At 46.3% G+C, this 27,911-nt stretch overlaps 1 protein-coding gene across 4 annotated transcripts in view; it reads right to left on the bottom strand.

The window, feature by feature from the left end:
• sema6a (sema domain, transmembrane domain (TM), and cytoplasmic domain, (semaphorin) 6A) overlaps positions 1-26,607 on the bottom strand; it is a 79,060-nt gene extending 52,453 nt beyond the window's left edge. For 2 of the 4 annotated variants that reach the window (XM_057032284.1, XM_057032285.1), the window contains exon 1: positions 26,134-26,605. The gene's annotated coding sequence lies outside the window, so the exon portion shown is untranslated. Of the gene's footprint in view, positions 1-26,133 lie in introns of all 4 variants that reach the window. The other 2 variants (XM_057032283.1, XM_057032286.1) reach the window with 2 other exon arrangements.
• Positions 26,608-27,911: the final 1,304 nt, after the last annotated feature.

The following is a 27,911-nucleotide window of genomic DNA, read 5'->3' as shown; positions in this document are numbered from 1 at the left end:
AGACTGTAAATGACAACACATTGTCGTCATTGCTATGGATATTTGGACAGAGAACTTAAAACTAGACTTGAAATGGTGATGGTGACTCTGGACAACATGGACACGCTGGTTGGAAGATTGAGGTTCGGTAAAACACCAGCATGAACATTAAATCTGCTCGAATATTTTCTTTTTATTGTTTTATTTAGGGACATCTGTTGCACCAGGATTGGTAAATATCTAGATGTCCTCGGTATCTGTTCCATGTGGTTCCATGGAGCTCCAGAATTTTGGGCTGTAATGTTTATGTTTGCTGTTATGAGTGCTGATCACCTGCCATCCAATTAAGGGGTCGTCCGATCACTGGTTGCGTGAGCACTGTAACACCGAGCTGAACTGAGAGGCCTGCATCTGTTCCGCGCTTGTGCTCATCTGCAAACATGGATGCTTGAGACCAGCAGGTGGGGACAGGACAAAGACATGTGACGTTCTCAGCTGTTGGGTCCATCTGGTGCAGATTTCATGTCTCTCAGATTATTTGGTCTTCCATTAAAGGTGCTCTTGTGGGATTCTTCAGATCTGCACGTCACTGTGGGGTCAGCTTGGTCGGGTTATTGCTGCAGCCTGACGTTTTGCTACCTGCCAGATTCTTGATGTTACATTATACACATACTTGCAGTTTCTCATCCTATCACAACAAACTATTTCTGCTCAGTATTTCAGTCCAGTTCTTGATGCAGTTCCATTATGCTACAGGGCTACGCCCAAGTCCTTCCTGGTAGGCTAGCCGGTCTCCTGTTCCGCAGTGGCAGCTTTATCAGATCTGACTGAGCATGATGCTAATCTGTATGAAGGTAATGTGCTGGCTGCAGCTCTGGGGCCTGTAGAGTACATGCCTTGAGCACAGGCGGTGTGGTATCTGCTCTTATTCTTATTTACTTAGCACAAATGACCCCGTTCGATCACTCTTGGCCAATGTGCTCCGCTTCAATCCCTCTCTTCATTTCTTTACTTTCCCTCTCTGCTCTTCCTGCAACCTAATGCCCCATGCATCTTCAGAATGCTCCATCCACGCTGTTATGTCGAGCTCTTGACAATAAATATGTTTATAATGGGAAACAGAATAAAGTAAACACAATTAAGTTCTGTGTCAGGCCGTGATATTGTGATACCGATAACAGACTGCCTTGTTTTCTGTTCCGCGCATCATATCCAATAACGTTATGAATCATCCCCGATAAAGCCAGGACATTGAATCCCGCTGCAGCACGAGGCCACAGCCACTGACTGACAGAGCATTGTGCCATAGTCACTGTTGTATCACCGCCGCCAAATCAGTCCGTCTGAACGCCGTTATCTCCGCACGCCACATTGTAGAAGCGATGCTGCTCACATTCAGCTTTAAAGTAATGGAAAATATGACAATGCTCAGGCAGGCAGACCATTAAGACAAACTGCACCAAAAGAAAAAGGTCTGACATGCGGCGAATTGTTTAGAAAATGCATTTTCTCTCATTCTTTTTTTTGTTGTTGGGGGGATCATCAAGGCGCCCGCCATCAGCAGTATTGTGTCCGGTGATGAGGTGAGCAACAGGCATGAACCAATATGTTTACAACACTGTAAATGACATAAGGAACTCGTGTTTCTGCATACCTTGATTATTTTTCCCTGTTAATAAAAGTACTTGTTTATTGAAAAGGCCTTAATTACATTTGGATTTGATATAAGATGTGATCCCCCCCCCCCCCCCCCCCACCCCCCCGAAGCCTTGGATAGCTTCAAACGTACCCTAGGACTAAAAATAAATAAATTCCAAAACGTTGACTATCTGTGTTGTGTAAAAATCCTGCAAACAGAATTCCTTTAGGTTTCTATGTACACTGACCTGGATTAGTGGTTAACCTCGGTTACCATAGCGCCTGCGGTTGATGTGCACACAGGATGTTGTGACTCACGCGAGAACACGACGCAGTAAGTGGCATCGCAGCCAGTTATAAACACCAGGGATGCAACATTTGAATGTAAACAGATAAAATGTGCACAAGTGTGCTCATAAACCCAGAATTTCGGGTCTGTGTAATGAGCTGCATGAATTGTGGTGCCACAAGAGACGCGAACGGGTCTTAATGAGAAAACAAAATCGATCGAGGAAGTGGATCTACAGTTCAACTTCACTCATGTGGCAGCGAGAAAGAGCCTCTGGGAGGGAAGTGAATCCAGCTGAAACGTGTGATCAACGCAGTGAAGAGGTTTAAAATTCTGATTCTTTATTTTCTGGTTAATACTAGAGCTAATGTAATGCTGACGGGGTGCCCATAGAGAGAAAAACATGCTAAAAAATGTGTGTGACGGGTAGAAATACAGATTGTTTTATTAATGGACATCTCGGGGGGGTTGGAGACCAAAAAGAAAAAACAGATATATTGTAGAACTTTTCTGATCTACGCCCTGTAATCACACTGTAATTACAATTTGAGCAACTTTACCTGTGACGTTGTAATGATGTATTACCATCTTAGGAGCTGTATGAGATTACACCTAATTCCCCTCCCATCATTCTCATTTTTATGTTTATACATGCCTAATTGCATAATTAACATTTGTGTTGGAATCTACATCGGTTCTGAGAGGGCTGCGTCTGGCGTGCTCAGTGCTCAAGCTGCAGTTGGCCTGCAATCACACGTTTCAATAGAACCCGCATGACGGTTCTCCGATAAGTAATCATATCCTCGTTGTGATTACTGGCTTTCGATATCAGCCATGTCATGTAATTTTTCTAATGGAAATGTTGCATTAATTTGCCAGGCAGGCCTATACATCACAGCTGTAGATTTCCCATGTGGCGTTTAGGAGCGGAACTGGGTGCCGTGTTTCCGTTTAATGCTTTAACATCAAGACAGGAATGATTTTTTTTTTTAAAAATGGAAACAAAATGAGGCCCGCTGATGCTTTATTTTAAATTAACTTAACCGTTTTGCACACCATTTGAACTGAAGTTTTACAGTGGCGTGATTCACACGATTTAATGATATCACAGCTATTCACAGCTGCATCAAAACCTAATTATAGATAATTATTTCAAAGCTGCTCTACAATAGTAGCATAGAGGAGGAACAACTTCCTGCTGGACAATTTTTTTTCCTTCTCTTAAAGCGGCAATAGTATTAGCAGGACGCTAATTCAATCGGCAGCAGAATCGACTTTAACACACACACACACACACACACACACACACACATACACACACACACACACACACACACTGCACAAAACCACAACTAATTCGTCTGGCTTTCATCTTTAACCTATAACCTCGGAACCTCTTCCGTTTCCCCACATGGGCAACATCTAAAGATCGGCATTTACAACTTCCTGACACCATAAGGGTGGGGAAGGAGGGGTGGGTTGGGGAGGCCCAGGGGGGATGGAGGAGTGGGGGGAAGGAGACAACAGAAGGTGGAACCCGCATTGTTCTCCGTCCGAGCAATAACGAGGGAGGGAGGGCGCAGGGTGACTGCGGCGAGGTGCTGATCCAGACAGCGTGTGGCTACCTGCAGATGAGCCTGTGGCGCCCGCTCAGAGCCAGGTTCAGAAAATGCCAAAGTGACCCCTTCTTTTCATCTCAAGGAGGGAGAAATATTCCCCCTCGCTCCCTGAAGACTTGCTCTTTGTCTCCTGCTCCCTGCGCATGACTGACAGCCACAGCTACAGAATCGCTTCAGCCAGCCCCCCGTTAATGATCCGCCTGCACAGTTTGAGGAAAAGTCTGCAGGAGAAACAGCTTTCATATCTGCTGGTGGACAAAGATCATCCTCTTGTCTCACACTGCCAGTGGGTTTGATCAATAAGGGATGGGGGGTCAAGGATTTTGGGTGTAACATTTTAAAAATGGATCACTTCCACACGTGAATGAGTGAGAATTGATTGATATATGGCATCGGCAGCACGTGAGTAGACCTTTATTTAACAGCCTAGTTTTGTGAGGATGATTCATCTCTTTTTTTAAAATAAAGGGAACGCCCAGAAAAACACATCACCAAACATGACCACCGCTGTCACCCATGTCAACCACATATTATTGTTGGTGGATTTTATGGTACAGCTCCCCAAAGACGAGAGGCCAAAGCTTCCAAGACACACACATACATAAACAAAAGCACACGCACACACACCCATACTTTTGTAAAAAGGTCAGGAGTGCAGTGGCATTTCCTGCATTTCATTTCTCATGGAATACACATGACTACGCATATGAGCAAATAAAATTTCATTTCCCAGAGAGAGAGAGAGAGAGAGAGAGAGCGGTTCCATTTATGTCCCAATAGGAGGACATCGTCTGGCTGTGTGTCCATCCACTGGCACACTCGCATTAACATTTCATCCTGATTGTTTCCGTCAAAGTAATTCATCATGGTTGGCCTGAGGACTGTGCCAGGAGCCTCCCCAGCTGCCCACCTCTCCACTTTGCTCCCACTATCCCCGCTCCCATCCGTGGCTTCCCCTCTCTGGCTACCCTCCTCTCCTGGTGGCACTCCATCGCTCTCACGCCCATCTGGCTGTTGAGATAAACACTAGTCTGGCTCTCCTCTCACTGTTAAAATATCTATAAAGTCGAACGCAATCACAGCGAGCAGCTCCGGTCTTTGGCTGTTTAGACAGAGGAGAGCGGAAACCTCCAAGAGCGGGTGATGGATCTGCCCGCTGCGTTTGTGCACTACTTCAATCAACTGTTTATTTTCCCCTATTTGCCAGAGTTTAGATTGACAAGCAGATTATTTCCAGGGGAGATTGTGATTAATGTGTTTGTCTGAGCAATGTAAATCAACTTAATGGAATTAAATACGCAGACTGAAGGAGCCGGGATGAGCAGAACCGAGGGAGGGAGAGAAATATGCAGATGGAGGACAGGGAGAGGATTGCCCGGGGTTCAGGAATCCACTCAGCTAAAAGGCAGCAACAGTCGGCCGGCCTCGGCTGCTGCCACAGCAGCCTTGAAGAACGGAGGGGGGAAAAGAGAGAAAAAGCAGTCCTCCTTTGACGAGTCCCTGGGGTAACCCTTGTCTCAACATCCATCCATCCATCCATCCATCCATCCATCCATCCATCCATCCATCCATCCATCCATCCATCCATCCATCATCCATCCATCCATTCTTCACTGCAATCCTCTTTTCATCCAACCAAGAATGAGCCCATCCAAACCATTAACACCAGCACCTCTATCTCTAATCCAAGGACGGGACCTGTACCTCCGAGTGGGAGAGAGACGGCAACGATGAAAACCAGCCTTTTAATGACGGCGCTCGAGCCCCTAAAGACATAAGAGGATCAACTAGCTCGTCGGACGAGTTAAACCATTTAACCGTTTGTGCGTTTAATTCCATCGACATGCCATTTTTATGCGGCAAAACAATGCAAAGAAGATATCTCGCCAGGCACGAGTTGGGCTTAGCACTCTAATTGAGCTGGCTTAACCAGAATGGATTTAGAGGACGACTTCTGTGGAAGAACTTCTAGACTCAAGAGTCATAAAGTTTCATTTGTTTTTCTCTGGTAAATGACATTTCAGGCTTGGCTGATGGTTTTACCCTAAGTACTGTATAAATGACTCAAGTACAGCACTTCAGACCCCCCTTCCCCCCAACCCCCACCAGGCATCGCCCCTGTCTGCGGATGATTACGTTTACATTAAAACTCCCCAGTTGATAAAGCTACAAGAGCAGGATGATGAAACTGATGAGAAGATTAGCAATAAAGCTGATTTTGTTTTGAGGGCCCCAGCACAATAATTAATCCTGCTTCCCTATTAAAAGACTTTTCAAAAGGAGAAACAAGTCATTCCCACTCTTTTAAATCAATTTGCATACGTTTTTCCCAAACTGAGCGTTCCCGGCTTCTGGAAACATTGCGGGCTGTCTCTCGTCGTACGTCAGGTGGATGTTCCTTTTCTCAGACTTAAGCAGCCTTAACAGTGCCTTCATTTTGAATTCAGTTCATCATTCTGGATTTTTTTTGTCCTGCAGTGATAAGCCATCTGTGAAATGATGCCACAGAGATTCATCCTCTTGTAGCATATTAATGTGACAAATTAAAAGGTGCTGCTGACAGGTTTAAAGACAATTGTGTTTAGGGAAGTGCACCAAAAGCCTCTAAATGTCTAAACTGTTTTTTTTCCATCAGAAAGGAACATTACTGTCTTTATGGCTGATCTAGTGTCAGTGAAATAACCCCTGGGGCCATTTTATTTCTTCCACTGACATCTTGTGTCGTGTCTCTCCCGTGAGTGGTGTTTTTATGTCCCACCGAACAGGAAACCCCAAATCTTGTCTGCCTTTGCCTGTCAAAAGACCGAAACAACTTAAGTCGTCAGGATCTATCCACAACAAATATACGGATGACGCTTCCCCTGGTGTCTGCTGGCTGACTGATGAGATTGGGTTGGTGCACGACAGCAACAGCCAGCAGCAGCTAATCCCCTCGTGCCACGAGGATACGTGGCTGAAGGAGGGTTCATCGTGGAGGAGTGTCAAAGACGTCCCAGTAAAACTTCACATCAGATATACACCCGATAACTGTCTTCAATAGTAGGAAAATAACCTTTTCGCCCTATAAAAGTTAAGGTAGAGTCTTGCTGCTGAGGCGTGTTGGGCCTGGAGAAAATCAGATTTGTCTCTTATCTTGAAGACAGACGTCTAAGTTATCTGATTGGATTTGTGCGTCCAGACTTTAGAAACCTATCTGCTTGAGTTGCTGTGGTAACGCAAGAGAGATGAGAAATAAAGCCCTCTAAACCATCCCACGGTCACGACCGTGGCTGTTTGACGTTACTAAAGTATTTCCAATCTTTTAACTATGCGTATTACTGTAGAGGAAAGCCTTTGTTTGTAAGCTATAAAGCAAGATACAGTAAGACGTGCTTAGGGAAATTCTCTAGTATTCAGAATTATAAACACCTTAACTTGCTGCTGTACAGTAGAATAAAAAACGTTGCAGCACTGCGAGACATTAAATGACAGGCGTGCCTGCCGCTCCTGCTGCCCAAACCACACATTCCATAGTGGCAACTGTTATCACTAAACACAATTTGTTTGCAGCAATTTTCTTGTGGGTGTGAGCGTTCAGACTAATTAAACTGCAAAGTGTTATATTTGCAACCTCTTTCCTTGCCACACATTTCATCGGGCTTTCTGTGCTTTGATTTAGCTCTTTCCAAATGTCACAACCGCCGTTAATATTCACCAACTTTGCCAAGAATGAGGTAAGAAGTGGAGACAGCCCAGAATTGCACGAGCTTGATATTTTTCACCTGCTCCGTGCGCCACAGTCACATTCAGCAAATGTCTGTCGGTCTGCAGCCACGTGCAGTCCCCTGACAGTCCTTACCAGCTGAGACGTCTCCACTTTTTATGGATGTTTTTTAATCTAATTCTGTGTATACGGCGCCGGGATTAATGCTTCCTGGCATTTTTCATACTTACTGGCTCTCCGAGTATATAACTGCCACATTTGTAACCAGAGCTGATGCTACGGAGCTGAAAAAAGATGCAACAACAACACAAACTAATCCCAGCAATGTGCCTCAAAGGGCTTTAGCTCAAGGGAGGGACTTAGATGAGAAGCGAGGGAGAGAAGAGAGCGACTTAGAGCTCTCATTGTACCTCCAGGAGCAGATTAACTATTTTAAAAGCAAAGGTGACGTCGATCGCCTGCTTGCTGCGCACGCCTGCCAGTGCTCTCAAAGTCCACGGCGCATGATGTTTCTCGCTGCCTCTCTTTCCATTTCTCCACAGTCCATTCGCCCATAAGCAGATACGTATATCACACCAATTCCTTATTTCATCCCGCTCTGCTTCCTCGCGCGTCTTTGATTCTAATCAAAGAGGAAGCTAGTCTAAGCTGCCTGAGAGTGGCTCCGGTAATGCCGGAGATCGCCTGACCAGGAGCCAATCCAGGAGCACAATTAAAGCGGCACAGTGTGACAGCAATAAAGGCTTGAGTGTCAACGCAGGTGATGGAGGAGAGAGGGCGATGGTGGTACCTCGCGGCAGAGCGGAGGTAAAGTAGGGCACGCGGAAGCAGAGCGCAGGGTGCCGGTCGGGGTCGCTTCTTTTGAGCGCTTTTGCACGCTGGAGGTAGCTTCGAAGAGGAAGCATTACAAATAAATCTACACATGGGAGTAATGAGATAAGTGCTTAAGAAGGGGAGGAGGGGAGAGACACCAATGGTGAGGCGATCAGGTGCAGCTATTAACTGGCCTGCAAATGCATTCCAAATAATCCACCTGTCCTGTTGTCACTAAAGTGTCCTTATTAACGCAGAGGTGGAAATGGGAGATGGAGGGAGGTGCAAACAGTCCATACGTGCAACAGCGCAGCCTTGGAAAATCACTCTTCTTTAGAATACATTTAAAACACTGCATGTGAGTAATATGCAGATCTAATGAATTATCATACAATAGTGGCCCCTTAGAGCCGTTCAGCAAGCACAAAGTCATGAGAATACCTTGTGAGGCCAACACACACACACACGCACACAAACACACACACACACACACACACTCACACACACTCACACACACACAAACTACTAGCATGCTCCACGTCAGTGCACTTGAAGGCCTTTATGACTCTGTCAGTCTGTCACTCTTGCCCTTCCTAAGCATGTGCATATTGACAGGTGAACATGCACATACATGCACACACATGTACACACGCGTGTGTGTACCAAAAATTCCACATTTAAAAGGCTGTCATGAAGAGGGTGACACAGACTTAACAGTCAGTCATTCATACACTTGAGCTTGGAGAGACAAGTATGTGTGTGTGTGTGTGTGTGTGTGTGTGTGTGTGTGTGTGTGTGTGTGTGTGAAAGAAAGCAATCTCCTGCCGAGGCTCCAACTGAGGTCATGCCATGCATGCTAGTTCGGTAGGCACACACACACACACACACACACACACACACACACACACACACACACACACACACACACACAGCGTTCCCAGTGTTCCTGGCAGCACCAGTCAAACCGGGCTGCTCTTGCAGTTTCTTCTTTGTTACATATTCAGCCTACAGGGAGTCATGAGGACGCAGTGACGTGTCGTCTGTAGACTCATTGTAAAGACAAAGTCTCCCAGGATGTCCACAGAAGCAGGAGCTGTGCTCTTGGTGCTTTACAAGTGTGGTAGCTTATGTTGTGCACCATGCATCAGCCTGTTTTTATATGTGTTGCTCGCTCTTATGCTGAGTTTTTGTGCCGAAGGCGGACACCTGCTGGTGCACAGCATTTCATCAAACACGCAGGATGATTCGTGGCTGCTGCATAATGCATCTGCATTACAAACCACGGTCCAACATGCATTATAAGTGTAAAAAACACTGGCTGTGTGCAGGTGCAATATATCGAGGGGAAAATGCGCCACAAAGACGAGCATGTGTATATTTGTTGACAGGGTGTCTAAAATACACAATGGACAAAATCAATGAATAAAAATGAATTCAAATCAAGGCTGAATGTGCTGATTTTCGCATGACCAAAATTGAAAGCACGCTCATACCAGATGCAAAGTTGTCACACAAATGAATAAAATGAATTATAGATGTCCTGCATCGCCACACCCCAACCTCTTCCTCTCCCCTCTTTCTCTTTGTGAAAAATATGATGAGCTAAGAAGCCCAGGAAGCTCTTTGGGCGTGAAACTCCATCCCTCTCTGGGGGTTTCAGCCATTTTGTTGAATTTGCATCTTAACAACCTGTCTGAGTAATTGAAAAAGTGGTGTCAGAGCCCAGAGTCTTGATCTCTGATATGGTAATTACCTTCCATTTATGCCAGAGACTTTCAGAGAGTCCAGAGATCCAGAGGCAGCTGCCTATGTCTTTGAGGGGGGGGGGGGTCGTAATGGCCTGCATATGCCTCCGTCTACTTGGAAGCTATCAAAATGCATTCGGCTGGTCATGTTCGTCTGTAGTTGACATCACTGATTATAAGAGCCAGTAAAGTTGTCCAATTTTAAAACAGCAGCAGAGGGAATGGGGAGGGGGTGGGGGTGGGGGTGCAGGCGGAAGCATAGGGGTAGACCCTTCATGTGGTTTTACTCCACTCTAAAATGGGTTCCAGAAGCAAGCGTGCATAAGCTTTTGATGACATGCTACTGATTCAGCGTCTGTGTGTATGTGTGTGTTGTGTGTGTGTGTCCTGTGAGAAGCACTTAAGCATTATCCGTCATCAACAACAGCACACATATAAAACTAGGACAAAGTTATGAAACAGAATACGACAGTGACGTTAATGTTGCAACATTAAAGTATTTAACTGCTGACAAAAGTAGCTGAAAGCGTATAAATCAATAATTTGCCATACGTTCCCTAAATGCTACAAGTCCTTTACAACAACAAAAGACGGAAAAAAAGATTTGACCTGATTCTTGTCTTTATTCTTTAACAGGAACAAGTGTTTAATCTTTGCAGGTACCTAAAACATGACAGCTGGCAGGCTGGGTGCTTTTATAATTTATCTCAGAATCACCTTTCATCAGCAGCAGGGGACACAGGTGCTGAAACGTGCCGTACTGGGACAGAGGGAGAATATTTTCATTGTAAACATTATGCTCAGCATTGGCGGCCATATCTAAAGATCGCTAAACCCTAAAAGACTTGCCTGTTCTCCATGTGAAGAAACTGGTTTTTTTATCTTAACCATCAAACACCAGATTAGCTTAAGTCATTTGTCAATTACGCTGTTCTCTTCAAGGGTCAGTCCAGGTACTAATCATGGTTGAATGGAGAGGCAGAAATGTTGGAGAGGGGCAGATTGAGGACATGTTAAATGATCTGTGACACCTTGGTGACCCCTCCACTCCTGATTTATACCCTTTATGCCTTTAAGATAAACTATTAGCGTTAGCTTCATCATCTGCTTTTAACTGCAGAAACTGCTAGAAATATATATTGCTAGTATTGAATACTGACGGGGGCAGAGAGGCTAAAAGCCTCATAAAACCCGCTGCCAGTGGAAAATGAAATGATGCTTCTTGTGCGTCATTCTGATTGGATCTGATGATTCCACCCTTCGCTTCAGCCTTTAAATCCTGCACAATGTCATCGTCAGAGCGGGGGCGCTAATTACACACAGGCCGTCATCCCTGTGTGTACACGTAAGACTCCCTCTAAGTCCAAATCAATACAGAGTTTGTTAAAGAGCCACTAATGTCCACGGCCGTGTGCTTGACAGACACTAAAGACCTAGCCGTGGATCCAGCTGAAGACACCCAGCTCACCCGGGAATCAATAATTTCTTAAACAAACAGCCTTTTGCTCCGTGTTTCGTACACCATCTGTCCTCCTGTCTCCTCTATCTCACATGCCTATCTGTTGCCCTTCCTTCACCTCTGTCCTATACGTTTCTTATCTATGCCTTCTCTGTTAACAAAGACGCAATCTTTATCTGGCTCCGTTTACCCAAAACACTTTCTTGAGCTCTTATCGGCTTATCTATACCCCTGCGCTACCCCGCTCCTCTCTCAATCATTCACTCTGTCCACGTCTCCCTCTCTGTCTCCTACTTTCTCCCTTTCACCCCTCACTCTCTGCCTCACCCTCTCCCTCTCCCTCTCTATCCCCAGCCAACAGCTTGATTGTCCTTGGGTCGGGGTGAACAATGTCGGCCCACATGGGGCCCTGCGCAGTCCCAGTCGCGAAGGAAGGGAGCACCAGAGAACACCCATAACTCAATGTTTCGAACTGGGCTGTGGGATAAAGGGAAGCCTCACACATGGCTGACTATGTGGGTCAGCCTTGGATCATTTGTGGAGGCGGAGGGCAGCAACTGGCACCAGAATCCCCCACTGAGAGTGTGTATGTATGTGTGTGAGAAAGAGTGTGTCATGTCCCCTTACAGCCTAGTGGTGAGGGCCCCCCTTCAGTTCATCCCGGGCAGCTCTTCTATGGGAAACCTGCCTCTCTCTCTCCCCTCCACCAAGTTTGTTGCCCTCTTCCTCCCCCATCCTCTACGCGCACGCAGCCACGATGTCTTTGTGAGCACCGTGGACAAAACAGGGAGCTCTTTGGGGCCACCAATTAGTCCTCCCCCATGGGGCGACATGGCCGATGAATGGCGAGACCCCCAAACCGTCCACGCATATAATCTCAGTCTTCCCTTTGGAGGCCGTCCTGTCATCGCCACACAGATTGCACCTTGTTTTCAGAAAGATCTACTTCTTTATTTGAAGGCATGGCCCACTGCTCCAAAAAAAAAGGCGAGCATCCGGCTGCACGAGAGTCATTTTTGTCAGGAGAATGAGATGGAACACGTTCCACTTGTTGGGCGTCATCCTGGAGGGCATGCAGGGATGGGTTTTCGGAGGCGGGCGTGAGGGGTAGGTGAATTTTTCCCATCAATCATCGAGTGACATAAACAACAATAGAAACTTGGAATCCATTACCAAAAACAAACAAAGCCCTAGCAGGAGAGTCTGCAGCAGGGCCCTCAGACAGAGGCAGAGGCTATGTAAACCAAAGTGATGATTGAGTTGGCGCAGGGAGGACGTCTGAATGAGCGGCCCTGATCGCTAGTGAACCAAAACACATGTCAAAGTGACGAGATGTCTCAATAGACACATTATTGCCTCAGAGCTTCTCCTTCCCCTCTGAATATTGGTGCTGGGATCGCTTTAAAAGGGAGAATTTTGAAAAAATAAAAAAAACAAGGTTTCTGAAGGACATCTGCTGACATTCAGCACGGCCAATTCACAGAGAAGGCTAATTTGTCCGTGCCAGGTTTTGGGTAAATGCTTTCAGGAGTCATAGTTGTCCGAGTTCATCGTGACTTGGACATAAGGGAATCCAATTTTTCTTGGAGAAATATTGAGGCGGTACACCTTTCAAATACACCTTCAATGCGCCGGCCAGCGTTTAACACACCAGTTTTCTCTTCTGCCCGACACCCAGCAGGGAAACCAAAGCAGCCAAGGTTGAGGGAAAAGAGAACCAGAGGGATTCTGCTACTGCCCAAATAAGCCAGATCTTCTTACCTTATCCAAAAATACGCCCCAGACCACACTGAATGGAAGGACCGCACAGATATATTCCCATATTTTTAGACATTTGGTTAAAATTTGCTGAAAGGTGAGTTCGGTGGACTTTTCCTTCATCGGCCTGTACGGTAAAAAAGAAGTTTGGTCTGTAGTTAAATGACTGCCAAAATGAATTAAATAAACAGAAAGTAGAAGGGTTCATAGAGAGTTGTGTGTGTGTGCGTGGGGTTGTTTTTTTTTTTAAACACCATCATCTGCAGTAGTGCTCAGACTATTTAATGCTTGGCTGGAGAGTCAGGCACCATTTCATCTTTGTTTTATTAAATATACCTGAGGAACACTAGCCTGGCAGCAGCATATAGCCTGTAATATACACACACTTTATGTCCCTCAGGGTTTAGATGGTGTCATGGAGTCACAGCATTTTAAAAGGGTTTCTTTTAAGCTGATATTTGTTTGTGATTTGGCCAGTGCTTAGTGAGAGCAAGGGTGGGGGTAGGAGGGGGGTGGATGAGAGCTGCTGAGCAATAGATCGATGACTTTGCGGTCCAACTGAGGGAAGTTCAGGGTGAGCAGCCAGAGAACCTTTAAATAGCCGTAATTGCAGCTCCGTTTTAACCCAAGTAATGGGGGACATGAACCGAGTCTGTGCGGGTCAAGGAGTTTCTGTTTAGCTTGTAGGGTAGAGGAGATAAAAACTGAGATTATCAAAAAAGGGTCACTACTAATATCTATGTCACTATGTCTGTGTTGCCTCAAAATGGTGTTGTGATAAACATCTAAGGGGAAGATACAGAGCAAATGCTCAAAGGCCCCAAAGAGGTGACGTCATAGCAGATTTTTATCAGTGACTTCACCCAAGAATGATAAATGTTCTGGCCATCCTCAGTTACCCTCCCACAGACATTAACATAAATAATATTGTCAAAGCTTCCTCCTCCGAAGGGGCTGCATGCCACACCTGAAGATCTGACCAAACCTTTGTTTGAAAACAGTGGGAAACATTTCAATGAAAACCAGCATTCTAAGCCCAGCCATGTGATCCCATGTAGGTAGAGAAATGCTGACATGTTTTGATTTTTTTTTTTACACAAGAAAAAAAAGATCATAGTGAGTGCCTGCACAATGTAGCTTCATTAAGGAAGACAAAACTGGAGCTTTGCCGTGACCCAGAAAACGATACAGCACCCGAACGTGCAATAAATAACCCAGAGAAGCACGAACGGAACTGAAAATTAAACTGAAGCCACAAAACGCCACAAAAATGATGATTTCAGACCTGCCGGTCCATTAGCAGGACTTCTATTGGAATAAGCCTCATTCCCCCGTGCGTCCACCAATGACATTTTTCCGGCTGACTGGGCAGGTAAACAGATTCTGGGGGAGAGTCATTTCTGCGGTGAAAAAGCCTCCTCTCTTTTCTTTCTCTTCTTCTGTCTCTATCAATTTCTTCTTTCTGCTTTTGCCTCCCGCTGATCTGTCCATTCCCATCCCCTCCTCCTAAACTTCTGTTTTGCACCGGCCCTCCTCCTCCTGCCCTCCCTCCCCTCCTCTACAGTTACTCTGCAGCGGTCCGGCCTGTCACATTCCATCCAGTCCACCCCAGCGAGCGACTACAACTTACACTAAAACAAACGGGCTCTGAGGGGAACCACTCCAGTCGCTATTACCATATGAACGACTCACTTCCTGACGCACAATGAACTACTGACATATCTCCTCTTAAGCTGTCCTTCGTGGAACTGTGTTATTAATGGGGCATAAAGGAGGGTCTGTGCGGAGGTTGTCTTTCCCCGGCCCGGTTGGGTCCTCCTCCGCGTGCTTTCCCAGCGCCACGGCGTTTGCTTCACCGGAGGTTCACACGTTCAAGAGCACAGCGGTTTACAGCAGAGCGCTGGAAATACATGAAACAAAGCCTCTGAAGAACACCAAGTCGCTCATATGTTCCGGGGAGCACATGCACACATTTTCAAAGGCCGGAGCAACACAGCGTTCACATGAGAGGCCAACCACTACATCTACTTCTCCTCTCATCCACCTCCTCCTCACCAAAATACTTCAAAAGTCCTAGCTTGTCAGCAGCTGAAGTCTTTGAAAAGGAAGCACAGCAGGGATTTTTTTTCCCCTTCTATTTCAAAATGGTTGCAAAATGCATATAAATGGTTAGGGTTTTTTTTAGCTGTTCCTGTGCAATTCCGATTCAACGGGGTTCAGTGTTTTTCTTGTGTTTTTCTCAAGCCGGATCATATCGGTCCTTTCCTCAGTCACGTCCTCTTCAGAAGAACTGACATTCAGTAATAGGGTAAAAAAAAGGAAAAAAGGCTGTAATTACAGTGAGTCACCATGCATTTGCTAAAGGAACAAGAGCGAGGCTGACAAGAATGGAGGAAATATAATCAACACAAATTACACGCAGCAGCACTTTGATGATCGCTGCAGCAAAGTATTATTGAAATATTTAGTCATGACCAATTTGCACCGTTCAGGCCTGCCGACCGGCTTTAATGGTGGCCCGATACTCCTTCGGCGTATCTACAAGAGTCTTCCCATCGACTGAAACGGAGAAAAGAGGAAGTATCATGTGATGCGGTCGGACACCCGCAGTTTGTTTGGCCAATCTATACATGTGATCCGTTCGGAGGAGGAAGTTTTGTTGAATGGCCCATTGTGATTGACTGCTACAGCTCACATCCTGGGGGGGCGGAAACAAGATCAGATTTGTTCAAGAATCCCCTACTTCTGTGTGAACTCCACAAATCAGAAACGTTCAGGGCGAGAGTATTAGGTTCTCCCCACTGCTAAAATCTGTAGCACAGGAAACATTTGTCGTCAGGGAGCGTGACTCCAAGTTCGGCCTAACTTTGATGTTCAAATTCCGATGCGTCGCCACAGGAAGACACTGAAAGTGACAGCTGGTGCCGTACAGCCCTATAAAATGAGCTCGTGTTGTACCTTGTCTGAGGGCTCCAAGCTGATTTGTAGGAAGAGACGATGCACACTTTCACAGCGTCGCATTAAAGCACGCTCAGTTACATAAATCCAGGTGACTTTTATCTATAAAGGTAAATATGAAACTCAATAATACCAACGACTGAAGCTCAGCATCACCCGATGCCATTAAAACAATGAAAACCCGAGTCGGACGGATCAGATCTAAATCTGACCGCAACGTCATCTGACGCCGAGCACGTGGTCGACCACTGACATCTGATCCACGGAACCCGGCCCAAAACCTCGATAGCTGATACCAGAGGGATGCAGCACAGTATGACTTCACCCAGAGTCATTATGGGCTGCCGTGCACCCCTGGATGTGTGCACGGCATTAAGACGCTGCGTCTGTTATCTGCCGCTGATGCGTGCCATAACTGTGTGTACATGTGTGTGGATCATTAATCATTTATAGCCAGCCATCACTCTATCCTTAAAGCTTGTCCAAAGCTTGTTATCACCTGCAAATATTTATTCACCCAACTGCACCACAACCCCCCCCCCCCCCCAGCAGGTGAAAAGAGCTCTGTCATCCCCAGGTAACGAAACACTGTTTGTCTTGTTGCTGCAATAGGTGCTGTCTGCCCATTGGAGAGATAGCTATCAGTTAAAAGGGTAACCAAAGCCTCTTCACCAGCCCCCACCCCAATACCTCGCAGGTCCACATTACAAATGTCCCTTTTAATTAGGGACATATGGCAGGCCGACTGTAGTTGGGACAGCGGAACCATAATTTAATTTGTCGTAGCCCCGATGGTCACGCCATACCATGTCACTATACAAACACATCTTGAATAAGTCTGGTTTGGTCTGAGTGAAACCAATGGGAGGAAGAGAAAGGGGGAAGAAAGGACATGAAGGAAAATAAATAATGACTCTGGTGATCAGTATCTGACCATCTGCTCCTTTTCCCTCTTCACGTGTAACATAATGCATCCCAGGGAATGAATAACTTTTGCTAATGGCTATTAAAAGCTCCTGAGAATCCGCTAATGCTCTATCCACTAAAATCAATATCTCCTCCGACCACGATCTTTATTCAATCTCAATACAGTGGCACAAAGAATTAATGACGGTAAGTGAATGGGCGCAATCACAAGAGGCGCTCTCCAAATATCTTGAGCACTGCGCGTCACACTCGAGTACAAAAACTACAAACTACATCAACGTGTTAAAAAACACTGCGTCCAGAAAGGGACACTCCAATCGGTAACAAAGGATGCCAAATTGACAATTAATTAAATACCTCTCCCCTGTGCTCGCCCTTTCCACTCACGACGTGCCGCACGCACAGCTCAGGCGCTATTTACTATAGTAATTAGCCGAGTGTTTAAAGCGCGGAAATTCCCGTGATAAAGAAATAAGTATCTGCCTGCCTCCAGGGTGGGAGAGGCAATGAGAAGACTCAAACAGGCAGTCAGGCCTTGTTAAGCAAGTGCTGTAGGTAAGAAATGAGTCCTCCCGAGGTAGCCGACAGAGTCAGGCTCTTCTATTAGCGTGAAAAATGGAAAACCCCACATCTGTGCTGATCATCATTTCACAACATCATCATGCTATTAACACGTCGAGTAGAGCTTCCTGGGTAATGGTTTTCTCTCTTTGACAGGGCTGGAGGTGCATCTGCGCTGCATTACTGGCAAATGTAGTCAGTGGTTTGGCTGGTGAAGGACAGTCAGCAATAATAAATATTTCAGTTTCAAACCTGTGAATTAGGACGGACAGAGCAGGAATCAATTATTTGCGCTGCAGCGGCTACATTTTGAACCATCACAGTATTCTCAGCTCTTGATTTCTCATTTAGTCGCTTATTGGCTTTCCTGTTTCGTTATGTCGAAAAGTCAATGGTTATGGGAATAACTGGATATTAGTAAGAAGAGTTCATAAAGAGAGTGCGTGATCTTTTGGATCACCCACACAATAAAAAACCTTGTTATTGGGTATGCTGTATGTCAACCCCTTCATGTAATCACTCGGCTGTCACCATTTTATTGGCTGTGGATGTTGTGTTATTGGGGTCATGTATTTATGTCTATGTGAGGAACACAAGTGTGATTGGTTTAGGACAGGAAAGCGTCGTTCGCAGGCAGCCCAGACAAATGAGGCCATTATTTGCTTCTGCATCCTCAGTCTCTGGCGTTGTAGTGACATCAAACGCGGGTTTTTTCACCAGCCTGTCTCATCCGCGTCTGTTCATTTAACAAACGGTCACCCACACTTTATGAACACCAAAGTGCACACACACACACACACACACACACACACACACACACACACACCCAAAGACATTTGCAAACTCACGCTAAGTCCTCCACCTGTTACAGCCTGACGTGAGTGAGTGTGGCAGAGGCGCCTGTGTGAACACACCACCACGTCCCATCTTATCAGCATGCGGCATGAAAACCTGTTTGTTCTAGATAGAGTCTGAAACAAAGAACCGGCCAGCTTGAGGGAATTCAGCGAGAACTCAACAGAACAGGACTAAGCCCAGATGCAAATCCACCAGGCGAGAGGGGAAAGGATGCAGTTCGGCGGTAGGAAGACAAACAACGGCGAGACACCGCAGGATCGACAAAATCCTAATTCTATCTAGGTCAGCGCCGATACTCCAAAGAAGCGCCCACCCTTTCCTCCCCGTCTGATGTGTTTGTTGTCAGGTGCAGTGATGTAACAGCCTGTAAGTTCGGTAAGATGGAGCCCAGGTAGAGGAGCGGTGCATTGATACGCACTGATAAAGAGCTAAACTAGTCCCAGAGTTACGGTTGTTTTGTTAATTTTGCACAGAGATGAATGCTTATTTGGAGATCCGGATACATCAAATAATTAACAGATAGTGGGGCTAGATAACCGTCACCCACCATCTAGTGTTCCCATCTAGTTACCGGGCTACAATTACTTGCCTAGCTAGTATTACGAGATCTCCCTCACCCTGTGCACTCTAACAAACACAGCATGGGAGAGGCTGGACAGGAAGTTTTCTCTCTGATATCCCTGCTGAACAGGTGAAATGAATGGCTGGAGGCTTTAATTAAACCCAGAATTTTTAAAATCCCTTGTCAAAACTGAAATGTGTCTCAAAATGGCGGTTTGACCAGTTTTGAATCAGCAAACTCTTAGAGGATCCGCTGCTCCCTCACACTCCCAATTAAACAATCATGGGTGGGATTGCTCTTTAATACCACAACCAATAAATAGGGGATTTCTTCCGTGTTCAGATGAGCTAACACAGATCCGACAAGGAGAAAATAAAGAGACTATATCAGGGAGACAGATGAGACAGTCCCAGATTAGCTGAGGGTGGAAGTAGATCAAAAGACGCGGTATTTCAGGATGCTGCTGGTGCACTGGCCAATCAAACCTCGGAGACCAAAACAGACCCTAAACAGTCTCTGTTTATGCAAAACTGCATCCGTATACAAACAAGACCCTCTAATATGCACACACACAAGGCCGCGCGAGCTTGCACCTCCCCAGAAAACTTAGAAGGAAATAACTCAGTAAACATGCAAATCAAAGGTGAAAATGGTATTTAATGAAAAAACTGTTTGCTTTTTTTTAACAAAGTGTAAAAAGCCCCCCAGATTGAGATGAATGAATGGAGCTAGCATGCTGTGGACCTTATCAGAGTGGGGGATGAATGAACATATTATTATGCGAGGCACAGCCTCTCTCTTCCTGCCTCACAGCTTGTCCGTCTTCCTGACTATCAACCTGGCCGCCTGATTACCTGCCCACACACAGACCACCCTTTGTCCGCATAAAAGGGCCATGGATGGGGGGGGAGGTGCAAAATTATTTCTTTCCAAAAGTCTTTTTTGGATTTATTTTAACCCTTCTTGCCTGCTTCCCTTTCTAAAAATCCTTCTTTCTGCTTTTATTCCATGTAGCTGGCCATCTTCTCCTCTGCATCACTGCCCGTCTCACAGACTTGGTCGCTGCCATCAGTGGGAGAAGTTACAGCTCAGCCTGAACCGAAGTCTGTATAAACCTCTTCAAACCTTGTATGTAACATGGTAAAAACGTAGAAATTTCCCTCAACCTTCTTCACCTCCTGGTCTGGAATGTCGTGCTTGCCATACATTTAATTAGAATACCAGGATACACTCACTTAAATGGGTGTGCCTGTGCGTGTGTGTGAGTGTGTGAAGGCCTTTTGTGAGGCCTCCACTCAGCGGGGTGATGATAAGTACTCCCAGCCCAGCGCGCCGCATGAGCTGATGGTCAGACAGCCCGAGAACACTGGGGGCCTTGTGGCTGTGCCTGCGTGTGCGCGCGTGTGTATGTATTGTGGTGAAAAGAGGCAAAAGGGGAAAACGATGGCTGGTGATTGGAGTGCACGAAGGGTGTGTGAGTGTGTGTGTGTGTGTGTGTGTGTGCGTGTGTGTGTGTGTGTGTGTGTGCGTGCGTGCAGCCACGCCACCGCCAGACCATGCCACATGGCTGCAATTTGTTCATTAGCTATGTAATAAATGTACACACACACAGTGGTAATATTGTTCTGAGTTCTGCCTGATTGGATTCTGAAATGGAGGACCCTCGGGGGAATCTCTTGTTGTCTGCAAGCCACTGTGACCGGGAGATGGCTGGTTTCATAATGAGGTTTCAGTCCTGGAGAAACACGTGCAGTTTGTATTTATGGGAAAGTTCGAATCATTTTGTGCTGTAAAATATTAGAAATTAGTAGCCGCATAGACGCAGTTTTGACTGGTCCAATGTTTGTCTTAAGGTTTCTTTATCACATTAACAAGTGATTGTCCTGGTTTGTCAGTCACCTGGAAAAAACTGATCACCAAGGGCCAATTAGAAGCAATTTATCATCATCGTTGGAGAGCGAGATGAGCCAGCGGCGGTCGTTAGGAGGTCCCCGCAGTCTGGGGTATTAGTCCACGCTTGTTTGAGCAAAACAACCGCCTGTTAGCATGTTTGCATCGTAAGCTAACCTGTGAAAGTTGAACTCCGATCTGAAGGGTACGCAGAAGTAAGGATAAAAAAATAAAATTTGGGAGTCAGTGGGAGTGTCGGAGGTAGAAAGCTGCCTGTTCCACAGTCAGCGTGAAGGTCGGCTTTCACACTGGATTTCCTCTACTTTGATGACTGATGCACGTGCACGCAGTCAAGCACGGCTGGTTCTACGGATTCTTGTGAATACACACACACACACACACACACACACACCACACACACACACACACACACACACACACACTTTTACCTCATCCCCCACCTGCTGCACCTGAGAATGTGCCGTCTATGATGTCAACTTCAATCCCCACACTTCAAAGGGAAAAAAGAGGATCACCACCATAACCATAAACAGCACCTTCTCAGTTCCTCCTTTGTCCTTCTGTCCCTTAATGGCAATTCTACACGACCCCATTCAAAGCTGGGAGAAATAAACAGCCAGGTCTTAGGTGTGTCCTTGGTTTCAGGCCATTTAAACTCTCTGCACGCCCCACAAACACTGACAGGCTTTCACGCTTCTCACTTATTTACATAGAGAAATTGTCCTGCGCATGTTTGTGTTTTTAAACTTGTCATCTGTGTCTGTAAGAATGACTTCATCTACATTGTAGCTGCATCTTCAATAAAAGAAAAACAGTTGCTTGTGCCCACAATCCCATGATTACAGTTGTGCTGGTTGCTGGCTCTCCCAGAACTCCCAGTGGATGCATGCAGGGACTGATGTGATGAGACACAATGATAATACCACCACCACATTAGTGCACGGTAAGCCATCGAAGACCTAAATGTGATTATGAGGTCATGTGGTAGGCACCAGGCCTACAGGCATAACAAACCAAAAAAAACCTTCTCTCTGAATACAACAGCATTTATCAGAGGGACACAAACCAAAAAGAAATAATTAAGAATGACAAGAAACAGGAAAAGGCAGAGTTGCCGGCAGGTAAACAGTGATGGGCAGACAGGGCTCCATAGCCAGGGGTATTCCCTGCCTTGGAAATTTCCAGTGGTCAATTTCCATAGTGATTCCTCGCTGAATAACACATGAATTCCGCATGATTTGTACCATCAAAACCTCCAACTGAGCATGAAACAGGAGTCCCTAACTCATCTCCTGGCTGAGCACAGAGGCAGATGTTGTGCACCAAGGTGAAATAACGGCGGTTCAGCATGCTGTAACAGGCTGCTGATACTTGTGAGCGTGCTGTTCCGGAGACAATACGGCTGCCAAAATACTCTTAGATGGGGTACAAAGAGGGATTATACATATGTGCCTGTGAGGGTGTGGGGCAAGGAGAGACTGAAAAGAAAGGAGATGGTCGGTTCACTGCTGGGATAAAAATGGAATCCATTTTGGTTCCTGAAGCACTCTAATCCATAGTGTGAGGACCTGTGTGTTAGCCTACCGCTGCTCTTTCAATCACTTCCCCCCATTCCTCCTCTGCTCCGCTTCAATTTTTCCACCTTCCCTTTGCTAAACTGTTTATATAATTCCCTCCTTTCCTTACTACTCGGTTCTCCTTTCCTTTCCTTTCCTCCTCTCTCGAGGCAACCGCGCACCCCAACACTGTCTCAGGTCCTGAAACTATGGCAACGGCGGGAGAGAGCAAGCGCTCTCTATGATTAATAGATGAGAGATGCACTGCCAATCGCTGGGGCATGGGGAGGAGGGACAGATGCACTCCACAAGAGCCGCACAATCACACTATCAACACCCCCACCCCGGCCCCATCACGGCCAACAGCCACCCTGCACGTTTAGTGGTAGGATAATGCACACAGATGACGGGAAGCATCTTAAAAAACACGCAGACACGTTCTCGTGCGTTAGAGACTGACTTAAAAGTGCAGATGAAAAGAGAGCAGAGTTTCCCTGAGGCTTCCTCCTCCTGACCTGAACCTCACGGGCACATCCCAAAATAATGTGACCGAACGGGCTGCCTCTGCATCTCGAAGCTGCCCACTCTCACCTGGAAAAGCGCCGCAGCAGGACAGTCATGGGGACATCGTGCGTTTCTATCATCCGATCTGCAGCGTGAGACTTTAGAGGCCAGACGTTCATCCATCGCCCAGGCAATCACACAAAGCCGCGCTGCTCTTGGATTATCCCTGCAAATGCATTTGCCTTTCTATTCCATTTCATAATGACAGGCGAGCAAACCCAGCTGTGATGAAGGTATTATGGAATTTACCCTGCGTTTTCTTTTTAATTATTATTTTTCAATGGTCATTCTTTTGGCCAAAGTTTGCTACCAAAGACCCAAAACACCATCAAAGACTTTGCCAAATGTGTCACCAACCTTTGGTACCCAGCCCAAATAAGCCTTTTGTGCAGGCACTGTTCATGATTCTGGCTTTTTTTCTTCTCTTTTTTGGCATTGGCATCAGATTCAATCAATTATGCAAATCAGCCGGGTTTGAGGAGCGTTAACACATGGAGAGCTAATTCAGTGGATGCACTGTAGAATCATTTATAGGGTGTTGGAGAGGTGAAGATTAAGAGCGTAAAAGCCACCAGAGAGAACTGTGCATGAAAATGTGAATATATTGTGCATGTGTGTGTGTGTAAGTGTGATGCAAGGGATCACAAGGAGATTACATTTGAAATGAGCCATGCTGTGCATCGAGTAGGCTGCATCGCACGTTGCCTATAGGTGGAGTCTGTTTGGTGTTTAAGCGAGCGTGAGCCACATTCATCGTCTTCACCATAGACCAGATATTCCACTACGGCTGAAAAGGAAGGGGGCAGTCAGCAAATAGAAAGCTGACCTTTAGAAACCCAACAGAGCAGACACACCGAGATGAGGAACATAGCTCTGCTCTCCTGAGTGACATCACTTATTAACACTTAGCGTTAGCAGAGTTTATTATCTCAGATGAAGTCTCGGACGAATAAATTCAATTTATAGAGGGCCGAGCGAAACAGACGTTTATTTTTTTTTACAGTGGAAGTGATGTTAAATTGGTTGTAGCAGGTACAGGGCCGGTGAAAAGGCAGTCATCTCGGTGTAGTAAGAACCGGGTCGCAAACGTGACAACGCCACAAAAGCCTCTTGGATCCCGCTGCCCCGTAAAATCAAATGCGCAATCCCCCCCTCCCCAAACAGCACATCCACAGACTTATAATTATCCTTTTTTAATGTTCTGCTATCACAGCAGGCTCCCCTTTTTGCGTGCGGGGTGTGTAATTAAGCAGAAGCAACTAAAAGAGACGCAGGGTCCGGAAAATGGGGTAAGCATCAATAAACCAGATGCAGAACGAGAGGGTTTTGGTGAAATGGTAGCCTGATTGCTTGAGAAAGCCACAGCCAGCCCACACATGTAGGGCGTACATCCATAAAACATGCTTTTGTGATCGTAACACATGCAGACGTGCGCTCAGAGGTGAATCTGAAGGACTGACGCTGAGTGAATGAGGAGCAATGATTAACAAAAACTGGAGGGTCTGGCTCGTTTACCACATCTATAGAGGGTCAATTCATTAGACCATTAGCAAAGCCATTTATCAATAATTCAACACAACTGTACTCAAGCTGGAGCTGTCCTTAAGCAGCTAAGGCCTTTCCCTGCCTCTCTTACACGCACCCACGCACGGACACGGTGGTGTGACGGATCCCCATCCGTCACACACAATGCCATTCCCGTTGCCATTGTTAGGGGATCAAACAGTCCACAGGACATTGCTCCCAATTCAAGCGAGCGACTCCCGCCGCCGCGTTGCTCAGTGAGAAAGAGGCAGCGCCGAGGATGCAAATGTAATCATGTTGTAATTCATCTATCTGCAGCCCAGCACGTCAGTGTGTTCCGTCTTAATAGCGGGATTTGCACTTTTGTTTGCTGTGTTTGCAGCAACCGAGTGGTGGGATTTATTGAAAAAGGCCTCCAGCACATTTTAAGTGGCCCGAGGCTAATGTATGAGGAGCGGTGGTAAAATATTCAGTGTTCATATTGATACATGCAAAATGCCTGGCCTTGAACTTACTACAGGATGCAACACTCTGTAGCGTCAAATATTTCCCGCGATTCACAAGTTTTCTCTTCGGGGTGGCATGAATCAGTTTTCATTTGCTCTGAAAGTTCCATAGGTTGTGCTGCTACAATCAGCTGACGGGTGCCTCTGTGGCTCCCTTTGATACTGGGAGAGGAGGCAGCGAAGGAGAGGAGAAGTGGCACCGAGTGGGTGTCGGCAGCGCGGCTGTTGGATGTGGTTTTCAGGCCTCTGTCTTCTCTCCCGGCGTGTTCGTGCACATTATTTACCGTATGCACAGTTGAATTTCGGAGCACTTTAGTCGCCTGGTCTGAATCAGACGCGTTTGCTGGATTTTGGAGGACCAGAACAACGGAGACCACTCCACCTCCTGGTGTAGCGGAGCTTGACATCTCCGAACACACCCTGCCAGTGCGCGAAACACAGAATCCCCTGACTCCCCAGAGAAAAAAGAAAGAAAGAAAAAAAATATATATGTAAAGCGATAAAAAAAAACAACAACACTACAACCCAGAAAAAATAAGATCAGGCCGCTTAAGTTTACGCGAACTGTTGTTGTTGTTCCAAATTTATAATCGCGGCCAATGAAAATCCCACGACGCACTGTCGTGATGAGCAGCAAACGTTTCTTCTACGAATCAAACAATCAAACCCTCTCAGTAGATTGTGTTTGAACATTGGCCTACAAATGGGAATTTGGCGGATGTAGTTTTGAAGAGCCGAAAGCGGCTCTAATAAGGCGGCGGACCTGCGAAGATCGGAGTCCTCCAAGTCCGCAGCAGCGCATTTCAAAGCCGTCCACGCGTCTGCGAATAATACCGGCAGATTTCCATCGGGTTATGACACTGGTGTCCAAAACGCACCCCGCTTCTTTTTTTATAACTAAACTAAAGCCTCGGCTGGATTACGCACGGAATAGTGATGCGTTGATAACCACAGAAGCGTCTTCTGCGTTAAACACACCACCAATAATAGTACTATCTCTGCTTTAAATTCACTTTTGGATTTTTAAGAAAGCTATAAGAAATAAAATATATGATCGATGAAGGGAAATAAATAATAAAAAAGTAACAGTGAAGCAGTGCACTTGTCGCCCGGTCTGCTGTTTGTACAGAAGAGAATTTACCGTCTGGAAAACGCACTGATACGCGTTCATCTAAAGTTTGAAATAAACAAAGAATTCTTTACCTTCAGCTCATGAATGGATGCGTCTCGGAGTGGTTCTACAACTCTGCCCTTTAGTAATCCATGAGACGGCGCTCACGGCAGTTCAGACGGCGCCCGCTTCGGCACAACAACAATACGAGCGCTACTTTTCTCTTGCGCTTCTTTTTGTTACATGCCGCGCTGAAATCACACCTCTTCACAGCAAAATATCCATCGGAAATCCACTCTGCGGAGGGAAGACAACGGGCTGGTTTGATTTCGAAACTCCCCTCGGTGAAACTGAAGCAGACGAGCGTCCCAGGACCGGCTACGGAGCTGGATCTCAGTCCTTTCCACAAAAGCTCACGGTCATCCTATTTGGAGATGAAGCTTCTTAGCAGACTGGAGCGCAGCGCAGCGAGACCAGCTGTCACCCGCCCGCTCCACGCACGCATGCACGCGCGCGCACACACACACATATACACCGACGCTTTCACACAGGGAGGAGCTACGTCTGGTACGAGAGGTATTGTGTCAATTGGTGCCAGTTATGGACAACTGTATTTCTATTTTTACGCAGGTATTTCATAAGAATGCGCGGCGTAGAAAGAGAAAAGCCCGTCCGCTGGGAGTGAGAGAGAGAGAAAGAGAGAGGGGGAGATGTTGTCATAGGTTAGTTGGATATTTTAAATAAGATTAAGCTCTATTTTGCGGACCCGCTGGCTGCTCTGTGTCATGCAGACTGTCAACAATCATTTTGGAGACGCGCTAAAGGCGCCCGTCCTCACCGCCGCCCGCATTTCTGCACTTTGGGACTTGTTTTTGTGCACAATCGATGCGGATCGGTATGCCCCCGGCTTCAGAACGGCTGTCGTCTGTTTTGCCCGGTGTCCCTCCCCCGGTGGTCTCCCCTGCTTTCATGGTGGCACGCAGCGCGCACGCACGAACAAACACGTGCTTGAGTTGGGACTTTGCATCTGGAGCCTCATCTGAGAGCATCAGATAAAAGTTGGAGTTCTGCTACATTTAGACTCAAATCTGACCGGGGTCTTTCTGTTGACTCGTGTTGAGTTTATACTACAATTAAACGCGCGCGCGCACACACACAGACACAGATATTTACTGTCAAACAAAAGAATGATGCTTAATGTCCACAGTACCTCAGGTCACACCTTTCCTTTAAATTCAGTCTTCACCCTGGAATTTACTATTGATGCTTGACGTACTTATACACCTGTATATAGTATATCACGTGATCTTGCTCCTGAAAATAAAGTTGCTCTTTTTCAAGTCATGTCTTTCATGCTATCTTATCACTCTCTGCCTGCCTGTCTCCCTCTCTCTGTTTCTCCCCCCTCTGTGGCTTTCCCATCCCTCTGTCTGCTTCTCCCCCTCTCTCTGCCCCCCTCTTTAAAGTGAAAGTGTTGCTGAGTGTGGGAGGCAGGCAGGCTTTAATTCCAGCTCAATAATGTCAGGATACACACCAGTTAGTCTGAACTCTGGGAATATGCTCGTGTCAGAGCTTATCCTGCTGATCTTTGCTAAAGTTCTCCCAGATGCACTCTGGGACTCCAGTGTGTGTGTGTGTGTGTGTGTGTGTGTGTGTGTTCTTTAAAACCATCTCGGTCACACACCGTAACCTTGCAGCTGTAGGATCCAGCATCCAGAGACAGAAGTGAAGTCCTTCTCACTTGTGCAGCAGTAATTCCCTCTGACGCTGACATTTCAACTTGCTTCCCTCCCCTCCCAGAACGCCCAAATTTGAAGCGTCTAAAGAGAAAACCATTGCTTCTTGCCTTCTCGCCAGCATTGAAACCGCT

This window comes from Takifugu flavidus, chromosome 5 (assembly GCF_003711565.1).
Source record: "Takifugu flavidus isolate HTHZ2018 chromosome 5, ASM371156v2, whole genome shotgun sequence".
Classification (NCBI taxonomy): Eukaryota; Metazoa; Chordata; class Actinopteri; order Tetraodontiformes; family Tetraodontidae; genus Takifugu; species Takifugu flavidus.
The sequence above is the reverse complement of the archived record's forward strand: the minus strand, read 5'-3'. Positions and strand labels throughout refer to the sequence as shown.